This window comes from Ovis canadensis, chromosome 1, assembly GCF_042477335.2.
Source record: "Ovis canadensis isolate MfBH-ARS-UI-01 breed Bighorn chromosome 1, ARS-UI_OviCan_v2, whole genome shotgun sequence".
NCBI lineage: Eukaryota > Metazoa > Chordata > Mammalia > Artiodactyla > Bovidae > Ovis > Ovis canadensis.
In genome coordinates, this window is record NC_091245.1 from 262,908,457 (window position 1) to 262,920,310 (window position 11,854).

At 45.0% G+C, this 11,854-nt stretch overlaps 1 protein-coding gene across 4 annotated transcripts in view; it reads left to right on the forward strand.

The window, feature by feature from the left end:
• Positions 1 to 11,854, forward strand: part of B3GALT5 (beta-1,3-galactosyltransferase 5) — a 50,496-nt gene that overhangs the window by 23,075 nt on the left and 15,567 nt on the right. Inside the window, exons 5-6 of one of the 4 annotated variants that reach the window (XM_069566140.1) lie at positions 8,469 to 8,522; positions 10,304 to 10,493. The exons of the other annotated variants lie outside the window; for them this stretch is intronic. The gene's annotated coding sequence lies outside the window, so the exon portion shown is untranslated. The remainder of the gene's footprint in view (positions 1 to 8,468; positions 8,523 to 10,303; positions 10,494 to 11,854) is intronic. 4 annotated transcript variants of the gene reach the window in all.

The following is an 11,854-nucleotide window of genomic DNA, read 5'->3' on the forward strand; positions in this document are numbered from 1 at the left end:
ACGCTTACTCCTTAAAGGGAAGTTATGACCAAGCTAGACAGCATATTGAAAAACAGAGATATTACTTTGTCAACAAAGGTCCGTCTAGTCAAGGCTATAGTTTTTCCAGTAGTAATGTATGGATGTGAGAGTTGGACTGTGAAGAAAGCTGAGCGCCAAATAATTGATGCTTTTGAACTGTGGTATTGGAGAAGACTCTTGAGAGTCCCTTGGACTGCAAGGAGATCCAATCAGCCCATCCTAAAGGAGATCAGTCCTGGATGTTCATTGAAAGGACTGATGTTGAAACTGAAGCTCCAATACTTTGGCCACCTGATGCGAAGAGCTGACTCATTTGAAAAGACTTTGATGCTGGGAAGGATCGAGGGCAGGAGGAGAAGGGGCAGACAGAGGATGAGATGGTTGGATGGCATCACCGACTCAATGGACATGAGTTTGGGTAAACTCCGAGAGCTGATGATGGACAGGTGTGCTGCGGTTCATGGGGTCGCAAAGAGTCAAACACGACTGAGTGACTGAACTGAACTGTGACCTTAATTCCATGCAAGGAACATGTTGGTAATGGCAGTATTCTTGGCAGAGTGGGTCAGAGGAATATCCTGTCAGTATTCCTCTGTTAACTGTTTGCTGACCCAAAGCAGGTTAATGGTGACTTTTGCTAGAATGCTTTTAGATAACCAACAGGAGCAGAAGCTGATTGCAGTGTGTTGAAGATTAAATTCATTGGTGGATAAGACCGTTCAGAGTGGTGAGTGGAGACTATTTTTTCCAGAAGCTTGATTTGGAAACAAGAAAATAAGAGGCTTACTAGAAGATGCCAGGTTGCTTAGATAAGGTCCCTTAATTGTTTTTTTTTTTTTTTTTTGGGGGGGGGAATGAAATTTTACTTTGCAACCATACTTAAAGCAGAAATTCATGTAGGTAGTGGCTGTTATCTTAAGAGAAAAAACAATACCATTTGCGTTCCTTGTTATCAGTATGTACTGTCATTGGAACTGATGAGGAGGAAATTCACCGTGTCCTTCCCCCTCCCCAGCCAGAAACCTGGATCCCAGAAGAGGAACATTTTCTGCTGTGTGTGTGTGCTCAGTTGTGTCTGACCCTTTGCAACCCCGTGGACTGTAGCCCTCCAAGCTCCTCTGTCCATGGATTTCTCCATGCAGGAATAGTGAAGTGGGTAGCCGTTCCCTTCTCCAGGGGATCTTCCTGACCTGGGGACTGAACCCACATCTCTTGTGTCTCCTGCATTGGCAGGTGGGTTCTTTTCCACTCAAACCACCTGGGAAGCCCCACTTTCTACTTAGAGATGTTTAAACATTATGAGAACATGGTGAGCTGTGAGTGGGAGTCCACCTTGAGGGGAAGGAATGAGGAGAGTGATAGGGAATGATGCAGGGGAAAAGTGTCCTTTGTTTTGTGATCATAGACTCCCCCCAGATGATTTATTCAGCAAATATTTGTGCATCTCCCACCATTTCCTTCCAATTGTGCTATTCCTTGGGTTCCTGGGAATGTAGCAGGTGGACAGAATACCCCATCATTCCCTTGCTAATTTTTTTCCTGACCCCAAAATTCCCAATGGGAACTGGCTATTGAACTCTTCTATTAAGAGACTGCGTTCTTTATGTCTGTAAACAGGGGAATGGTTGCATGATTGCTCTAGTTGGAGAGGCAATGTAGACAGGTGGCTCCATCCATCACAGGAGACTAGCTGTGTTTATACCTGGGTGCCGGGGTCCAGCCCCGGTGGATCCAGGGTAATTTGAAGGTGGGGATGGAATCGGCGTCCTGGAAAAAACTTATTTAATTACAGATATAGAGGGAGATTAGAAACAGATAGTGTAGTAGGAGAATTAATGGAGAAAAGAGGCTGAATAACTGGTTTACATGGAATACTAATCACCACCTACGTAGGCCACAGGCGTCTTTCCATTCTCCCGAAGGAGAGGAGGCACTGAGGCCTCTCCAGTCCCATCTCAGAAGCCCAGGCAGAATTAGCAGGCTTGGTGAGTACCCACATTTCAGATGGGAATTCAGCCAGGAAAGCGGGGAGCAAGAAAGAAACGACACGGGGGAATCAGTCTTTCCAGAAACTGATCCGATTTCTTTATTTTTCAGGTTTGTTTATATACCTTTTTGTTACACATAGGGATGAATACAGAGTCACGCGGGGGTCAGCAGACCTGACCCTTGTCACAATCAGGTGCTTCATATAAAATTATACAAAGGTCTTATGAGTTTCATCATCTTCTGGCCATGAGGTCTGCTGACATTTTATGGCCCTTTCTGATACTGGTCAGTTAACCAGAAAACTTATTTTTCCAGGGGTGATTTTTTCTTAAATCAGGTGCCACCCTCCAAACAAAGTTGCATTCCTATAGGGTGAGGGTGTAGTGAGTTACAATCAAGAAAGGAATTGACTTAACCTAAGGTTTAACATGATTAATCTTAAAGGTTAATACTTATTTCTCCTATATGCTAGTTATACTCATTATAAGGGCAGGAATATGGAGATTTAGCAGCAAATATTGGCTCAACAAATGTACCCTTCACCAATGTTCCCCTTAAGATCTATTTTGTCTTAAGATAGTGATAAAGTTACATTTTTACATAGCATAATGATTTATAGTGATTTATAACAAAGTACAGTGATCTATAACAAAAGAGAAAATTCATTAACTCAAAAAGTCTAGTATTGCTAACATCAAAAAACTACTATATTTCCTTTTCTATATTACAAATACATTGATTAATATATTCCCAGGTGCCTAAGGGTATGGAGGCCTGATGGCAATCATTGACTCATCAATGAAAAAAGCGCTATGCTAATACTCCAAACTCTCTGTGCTGTTTATGGTTGAGAGGTTTTCACACAAGCTAGTCTGTCAGCAGAGAGGTTTGACCTGAGACATCCTTGTCACACCCAGGGCAGGGAATTAGCAGTAATTATTGGCATGAGAAATGAAAAAACCCTTCACCAATATAATTCCTAATCAACCCACTACTAGTATGCTAATGGTCTTCTAACTTCTCAAAAGAGTCTGTATTTAGAAAGTTTTAAAACATCCCATGCCTCTAACAGTTGGGAGGCTATAAACAATCACATGCGGCCGGACGAGCCTGATCAGGCAGGCCAGAGAACCTTCAGAGTTCGTAAGCTGAAACACTCTTGTCATGCCTAGGAATTTTTATTAACTGGAGCTGCAAGTTAACTCTTTCTCTGAGAGAAATGGTTATGGGGGAGAGCTCCCCGTAAAGTACTCTGGTTTTGGGGGTAGATGCTCAGGAACAGGGGGTTTCCTTAGGCTTGATCCCGCCTTTGTGTATGCCAAGCTTCCTTCCTCATGACCTTTGCCATGGGCAGAGTTCCTCACACTGGCTCCCAACACCTGGGCCCCTTGGTAATAATTAGTGAAGTTGCTCAGACATGTCTGACTCTTTGCGACCCCATGGACTGTAGCCTACCAGGCTTCTCTGTCCATGGGGTTTTCCAGGCAAGAGTCCTGGAGTGGGTTGCCATTTCCTTCTCCAGAGGATCTTCCCAACACAGGAATCGAACCCAGGTATCCCACATTGTAGGCACACACTTTACTGTCTGAGTCACCAGGGAAGGCCTTTGGTAATAATGGACTCCCAAAAAGTATGTGTGATACCTGTCAGCATACCTGTCACCACTATGGTAGGTGATCCCAAGTTTAAAAGTGTAAGGAAAGGTCAAGTTTAAATTAGCGAATGTTGTGCAGTGCTATTCATTTTCTTTGCTTCTGCAGTCTATACGGCCTGGAAATACAGGATGGTTAACAGATATTGCTATGGAAGGGTCTTGACAAGGTCTGAACTAGGGTCTGAGTAGGAATGTTAATAACCAGCACAATATTTATATACACGTTGCAGTTGGGAAGCTTGTATCTAGCATGTCATGTGGAAATTTGCTTTCTTGAGAAGACTGCAGAGGTGTCTGCTCAATCTTTCCTCCTAGTTGCTAATTCTCCACAAATGTTTACTGTTTACTCTTCACGGTGATTTTTGTAAATGAAAAGCTGGGTTGAACAGTCTTGGGAGTTTGAGTGAAGTCTCTTGGCAACTGTGTAGATCAGTGTTTGAATTTAAAAAAAAAAAGGGGTTCTTAACTCTCCCCCATCAGTGAATTTCTTGGCCGAGTGTCATGGCTTCAACATTTTGTCTAGACCCTGGGGACAGGGTCTGCTTCAGGCCAGGCCAAATGACCTTGAACTCAATGGGCAGAAGTCGTGCTATTGCTACTGTCGTTTAGTTATCAAAGAAAAGAAAAAAGAAAGTGAAAGTTGCTCAGTCCTCTCTGAGTCTTTGCAACCCCATGGACTATAAAGTCCATGGAATTCTCCAGGTCAGAATACTGAAGTGGGTAGCCTTTCCCTTCTCCAGGGGATCTTCCCAACCCAGGGGTAGAACCCAGGTCTCCCACATTGCAGGCAGATTCATTACCAGCTAAGCCACAAGGGAAACCCAAGAATACTGGAGTGGGTAGCCTATTCCTTCTCCAGGGGATCTTCCTGACCCAGGAATCGAACTGTGGTCTCCCACATTGCAGGCAGATTTTTTTTGCCAATGAGCTATCAGGAAAGCTCATTTAGTTACTGTCACATCCAACTCTTTGCAACCCCATGGACCGAAGTAGCTTGCCAGGCTTTCTGTCCATGGAATTTCCCAGGCAAGAATACTGGAGTGGATTGCCGTTCTCTTGTCCAGGAGATCTTTCTGACCCAGGTATAGAACCCATGTCTCCTACATTGGCTGACAGGTTCTTTATCACTGAGCCACCAGGAAAGCCTTGCAGAGGTCATGAAGTTTTCTGTATGTTTGCTAGAAAAACAAAGCTCCTTTCCTAGCCACAGGTCATCAGTAGAATCTGCCCACTTTTTTAAAGACAAGCAGTGAGTAACAGCAAGCTGGAGGAAGCTATGTGATTACTACACAGGAAAAGCTGACAGGCATAAAGAAGTATTGGTCATCTTGGGTAGACATCATGCCCTTGTTATAAGAGCATCTGCTGTGAGATCAGATTGTCCTGCAATGATGTCTAGGACCTGAAATAGCTCACAGTTCAAAGGACATTTCAGTGCAAGATAGATGATGATAATCATAATTACCAGGGGCTGCTCAAGTGTGGGCCTGCCTGTGTGGACGAGATTGCCTGTGTTTGGATTCAGTTTTTCCCTGTCTGCTTGTAGATTTCTTTGGTTGTTGGCTGTCATGCTTGAGAGTGAGCTGCTGAGTGATGAAATCTGTGGTGAGAAAGTCATCCCACACTAAAAGGAAGTTTCTGATTGAAGGTTATCTGCTTGTGCTATGGAGGGGCAGGTCTGTAAGTCAAGAGGCTGTTCTGCCAGAGATTTATCTCCTTCTGAAAAAAGTCACTCTGCTATATTGACAAGTGACATAGGCTTTTGAATTTTGTCTCTGGACAGCAATGGTTTATTATGTGTGTCTGCAGCCATGAAGTTAAAAGACACTTCCTCCTTGGAAGAAAAGCTATGACAAACCTAGACAGCGTATTATAAAGCAGACACGTCACTTTGCCAACAGAGGTTTGTATAGTAAGGTTTTTCCAGTAGTCATGTATGAATGTGAGAGTTGGGCCATAAAGAAGGCTGAGCCCCAAGGAACTGTGGTGCTGGAGAAGACTCTTGAACATCCCTTGTATAGAAAGGAGATCAAACCAGTCAATCTTAAAGAAAGTCAGCCCAGAATATTCATTGAAAGGATTGAAGCTGAAGCTACCATACTTTGGCCACCTGATACAGTTGGAGGAGGAGCTGACTCATTGGAAAAGACCCTGATGCTGGGAAAGATTGAGGGTAGGAGGAGAAGGGGGCAACAGAGTATGAGATGGTTGGATGGCACCACCAACTCAATGGACATGAGTTTGAGCAAACTCTGGGAGATAGTGAAGAACAGGGAAGTCTGGTGTCTATGGGGTTGCAAAGACACAACTGAGCGACTGAACAACAACAGAAATTACTGTGTGTGCTCTATTCTCTAAATGAAGACAGTCTTTTCTCTGTCGCTTTTATTGATATATGGCTGATTTACAATGTTGTGTTAATTATTGCTCTACAGCAAAGTGTCTCAGTTATACACACAGATATATTCTTTTTCGTAGTCTTTTCCATCATGGTTTATCACAGGATATTGGATATAGTTCCCTGTGCTCTACGGTAGGACCTTGTTGTTTATTCACCCTATATATATAAGTTGGCATCTGCTAATCCCTACCTCCCACTCCACCCCTCTCCTACCCACCACCCACTTGGCAGCCACCAGTCTGATCTTTATGTCCCTGATTCTGTTTCATAGACAGGTTTGTTTGTGTCATATTTTAGGTTCCGTGTATAAGTGGTATCACAGGGTGTTTGTCTTTCTCCTTCTGACTTACTTCACTTACTATGATGATATGGTAATATTTGGAGTTGGGGCTTTTGGGAGGTGACTTGGTTTAGACTTAGTGCATTCTCTCTGCCTCTCTCTCTCTCCCTCCTCTCTCACCTCTGCCACGTGAGGACAGAAGGAGAAACCGGCCATCACAAGCCAGGAAGAGGGCTTTTGCTGCAACCCAGCCCTACTGCCAGCCTGATCTCAGACTCCAGCCACGGGATCTGTGAGAAAATAAATGTCCGTGGTTTAAGCCTCCATGTCAACGGTGTTCTGTTAAGGCAGCCTTACTGCCCTAAAATGCCTTAAAAAAAAAAAAATTCAGAGATAACTTTTTCTTAAAGAACAGTATGCGTACAGAAAAAAAAAAATACCATAACTACAAGTTTCATTGAATTTTTACACACTGAATGAATTCATAAAACATATTTCCCCTTTGTTTTTAAACTAGCTGCATTACCTAAACTTATTTGTTCACTTTTACCTAAATGAAATAACATACTCGACTCTTCATTAGGATTTCATCCATGTTCTAATAATATCTTTAGAACATCATAATTGTTAGTGCATTTAATGTTTAAAGTCTACATGTGAAATAACTAAGCTTGTTTTTTTCTTCTGTCTCAATATGGGTTGGGAGACGGGTGGAATTACCGTTAGAGCATTATTTCTGGAGTACCATATAGAATTCTATTTATTTTGAACAACTTAAATTCCAACAGAAACAGGCTTCATTACCTTTATTTTTTCTCCTTTTGTTCCTTTAGAAGTTCAAATAGATACAACATGTGCATTATTATACTTGCTGTTCAGTTGCTTAGTTGTGTCTGACTCATTGCAACCCCATGAACTGCAGCACTCCAGGCTTCTCTGTCCTTCACCATCTCCTGGAGTTTGCTCAGACTCATGTCCTTTGAATCAGTGATGCCATCCAACCATCTCATACTCTGTCACCCTCTTCTCTTCCTGCCCTCAATCTTTCCTAGCATTAGGGTCTTTTTCAGTGAGTCAGCTGTTCACATCAGGTGGCCAAAGTATGGGAACTTCAGCTTCAGTGTCAGTCCTTCTAATGAATATTCAGAGTTGATTTCCTTTGAGACTGACTGGTTTGATCTCCTTGAAGTCCAGGGGATGCTCAAGAGTCTTCTCCAGTACCATAGTCAGAAAGCATTAATTCTTCAGCACTCAGCCTTCTTTATGGTTCAACTCTCACATCTGTACATGACCAGTGGGAAAAAACATAGCTTGAACTATACCGACCTTGCTGTCTAGGTTTGTCATAGCTTTTCTTCCAAGAAGCAAGTGTCTTTTAATTTTGGAGCCCCAAATCATAAAATCTGTTACTGTTTCCACTTTTTGCCCATCTATTTGCCATGAAGTGATGGGACCAGATGCCATAATCTTCATTTTTTGAATGTTGGTTTTTAAGCCAGCTTTTTCACTCTCCTCTTGCACCGTCATCAAGAAGCTCTTTAGTTCCTCTTCACTTTCTGCCATTAAAGTGATATTATCTGCATATCTGATGTAGCTGATGTTTCTCCTGGCAATCTTGATTCCAGTCTTGATTCCAATCTTGCCTGTGAGTCTTCTAGCCAGGCAATTCGTATAATGCATTATTATTAACCAATGAAATTATCCTGCTTTGGTGTATTTTAAGTTGCTAAGTGCTAACTTACTAACAATCATGACTTCCTTCTGGCCATTTCTTTTCTGTGATAATAGTTAAATACTGTAAAACTGAACTGGAGACTAAATGTGTTCTCAAAGCTCAGCATCTGCTGGTTCTGAGACCAGAGATCATTGGTGTGAATCTCTGGACTCTATTTTCTCAGCCACTTGGGGTGGTTGGAGCTGCCATGTTCAAAGTAAGCGGGAGGCTTCTGTGTTGTATTATGGATGGGGAGAGAGGTCCCCCGACCCCGGGACCCCAGACTCAGCAGTTCATAAAGCCTAGAGAAGCTCTGGACCAATTCCCTGACGTCCTCAGAAAAGTCAGACTCCTCAAGGCCATGCTGGTCTCCAGCCTCACTTCCAAGCTCCCCCTTTGTCCCTCCTAGATTCCTGCCTCTGCCTGTGGGCCTCCCTGGAGCAGCAATCCTGAGCATCCTCAGGTAGGACTTCTCTCCTCTGTGCTGTGAAAGCAAAGCCAGAGTGGGATGCAGATAAAACAGTAAGAACAGATTTTATCCCAGAAGTACTGTCGTAGGGGAAACTTGACCTTGGCACAGAGCTGAGCTCAACTCTGAGTACTGGGGATTTACAGCCAAGGAGGAGGGTGGGTGGGGGGGTGGAGTGGGTTTGTGGTTGGGGAATTACTGTGAGGAAACACTAGGGGTCAGGGAATTCCGGCCAAACTGAATTTGACAGAATGATTGCCAAAGGTGGGCCTCAAGTTTGGGGGAAGGAAATCTGACCAGATAATAATAAAAAACTTATTTATTTGTTTGTGTTGGGTCTCAGGTGCGGCACGTGGAACCCTCATTAGGTCATGTGGGGTCTTTCATGGCGGTGCATGGTCTCAGTAGTTGTGGCGACCAGGCTTAGCTGCCCTGAGGCATGTGGGTTCTTAGTTCCCCGACTGGGGATTGAACCCATGTCCCCTGCATTGCAAGGTGGATTCTTAACCACTGGACCACCAGGGAAGTCCCTTGACCAGATACTGAGGGTGAAGGATTCTGGGTAAACCCACTTAGCAGGATGCTTGATGAAACCAGGTGACACAAAGATGGCATGGGAGTCCAAGGCTGAGGTCTTGCTGAGAAGGGGGTTCAGAGCAGGCTGATGGAAGTTCTGTCAAGGACGGCCTTCCGGGTTCATAGGCAGGTTCTCCTTGCTATGTCATGCCCATAGTTATAGCTCTGTCATCCTTAGGGCTGTGAGCACCTCAAAAGTTTACTTTCTTTATCCTTGAGCCACAGGCCCCTGGACCCCGCCCCTCCTCCGCAGAGGAGACACTCAGAAGAGGTTTTCTGAGGCCGTGAAAGCATCCAGGGTGTGAGGGGCCAGGGCTAGCTCCCTCTCGAAAGCCAGAGACCACATGAAAGCTCTTCCAGTGGGAAGTGTTCCTGTCCTAGCCGGTCAGCCATAGAGGATAAGCACAGGATGCCCCTGAGGCCGTGTCAGTGGGGCCTCTTCACCAACATAATTTCCTGCAGTCCCAGCAGCAGGAGCAGTGAATGATGAATGGGATTTTTGTTCACGGTCCTTGGTTGAAGTCATGAGGTGATGGGAAAGGCAGAGGAAGAAACTATTTGTCGTGGGTCTGGATGTTCAAATTCCCTTCTCCCAAAGAGGAGGCCCCAGATGCTCTCTGAACACCTCTGGGCCCAGAATCCAGCCACTGGCCCAGCGATGACCCACAGTGTCACAGACAGCTGGTGTGCCAGGCCACGGTCCAAGGACACCTCCCAGGGGAAGGGAGGGGGCCTCCACAGAGCTGGCACAGGGAGCCAGAGCAGATGGTTTTGAACATTTTTGAAATGGGAGAGGGGTTGAATTAGGGTTAATGGTTTATTTTGTTAAGTAGAAAAAAATTTTTAAATGGTCAGCCACCATCACCCTTCCCCCTCCCCCATAAAATTGAAAAATATATTTTACCCCCCAAAAGTGGTAAAAATGTGCAAAGCTTTCACTCCACACAACCCTGGTGCCCAGGTCCTTGAGGGAGGTCAGATAAAAACAAGTATTAAAACCTTCTTAGAGGGACTGGAAATGTGGGGGTGATGTCACCCAGTGCTTCAAATAGCTACGACTGCTGTCTTTCCTCCTGTTTCCCTGGTCCCTCAGTGGTAAAGAATCTGCCTGCAATGCAGAAAACTTGGGTTCGATGCCTGGGTCGGGAAGATCCCCTGGAGAAGGAAGTCACAACCCACTCTAGTATTCTTGCCTGCAGAATCCCATGGACAGAGGAGGCTGGCAGACGTCAGTCTGTGGGGTCGCAAAAGCTGGACGTGGCTGAGCATGCACGCATCTTCCCTCTCCTGGGATCACGGCCGTCACGTTTTTGAAGCATGACCATCCCTCGGTTCGGGTGTGACAACCTGTCTACCAGGGGTGACAGAAGACCCTGAGCACCAGAGCAGGTCCAGCACCTTGAAAGCACGTCCTTCCATCATGAATATGGCGCTGTGTTAGGTTCCTAGGGCTGTGGTAACAAAGTACCACAAACCGAGGGCTCAGGACCCGAGGAGATAGGATGTGGCTGTTGACAGATGCTTACCTTCTCGTGGGGCTGGTGGCTGGAAATTTGCAGTCAGGTGTGGGCAGGGTTGGTTCCTTCTGAGGCTGTGGGGAGAGTGTCCTAGTCCGGTTGCTGGTAATCCTTGATGATCCCTGTCTGTAGACGTATCACCACCATCTCTGCCTTTATCTTCACTTAGTGTTCTTCCAGTGCACCTATCTGTGTCCAAATTTCTTTTAAAACTTTATTTATTTATTTATGTAATTTTTGGCTGTGCTGGGTCTTCCTGATCCAGGGGTCCAACCCACATCTTCTGTGTCTCCTGCCATGCAGGCATATTCTTTATCATTGAGCCCTCAGTGAAGCCTGAGTATTATTTTGGTGCACTTTAAAAAGTATTTTCAGACATTTATTTCAAAATACTTGATTTCCTTGGTTATCTTGTATCTTTTGTTTCATGAGCTGCATTGAAAGTTTCCATGATATAAAAATGTTTGTGGAGGGTTTGTGGCTCCCGCTGGCTTCAGGAAGAACTCACTCTCACAGAGAACTGTTAGGAGGCCCAGTTCTCTTCCTCTCACTGGCCCTCTAAGAGGTGGCCACTGTCCTCTGAACCCACCAGGCTGTGTTTTCTCTCTGGTGCTCCCAGACCCTCCAGGGCTGTGGCCTGTGATGTGAGCATCCAGCCAGGGGTGGAGCTCTGGGGCATCCCTGGGCCACTCTCCCCATGCTCCTCCGGGCTGGGGTCATCCTTAGGTAGGGTACCCTCTGCTTGTTGTGACAGAATCCCCTTGCAAAGTGGACTTGAAAGGGGGGACCGAGGTGACAGTGTGGAGTGTCCCCAATCCCGCTTCAATTAGAAGTCAGGGGGGTGACATTCCCCTCTGCACTCATCTGGAGCTCTTGCAGTTGTACTCTTAGCAAAACTGGATGTGGGCAGATGAACAGGAGAAAAAGAAACAATTTTACTTCCTATGTACTGAAATCTCCTAGAATTGGGACTTGAGAAGAGGTCAAAGCAGGCAGCCTTTAAACTTTTGAGACAAAGAAACAATAGACTTGCGGGATGTTGACAAGATAAAGAATCTCAGGTTTTGGGTGCTACTTAGTGAAAAATCTAAACAGCATCTGGGCTGGAGTAGTAAATTAAAGAAGTAACAAGGTTTGTTTATATCGGCTTTTCTGCCCCAGATTCTTCATTTCTGGAGATAAAGGTGTCTCTCTACTTCCAGATTCAGAGAGGGCACCTTTCACATGAGAGAT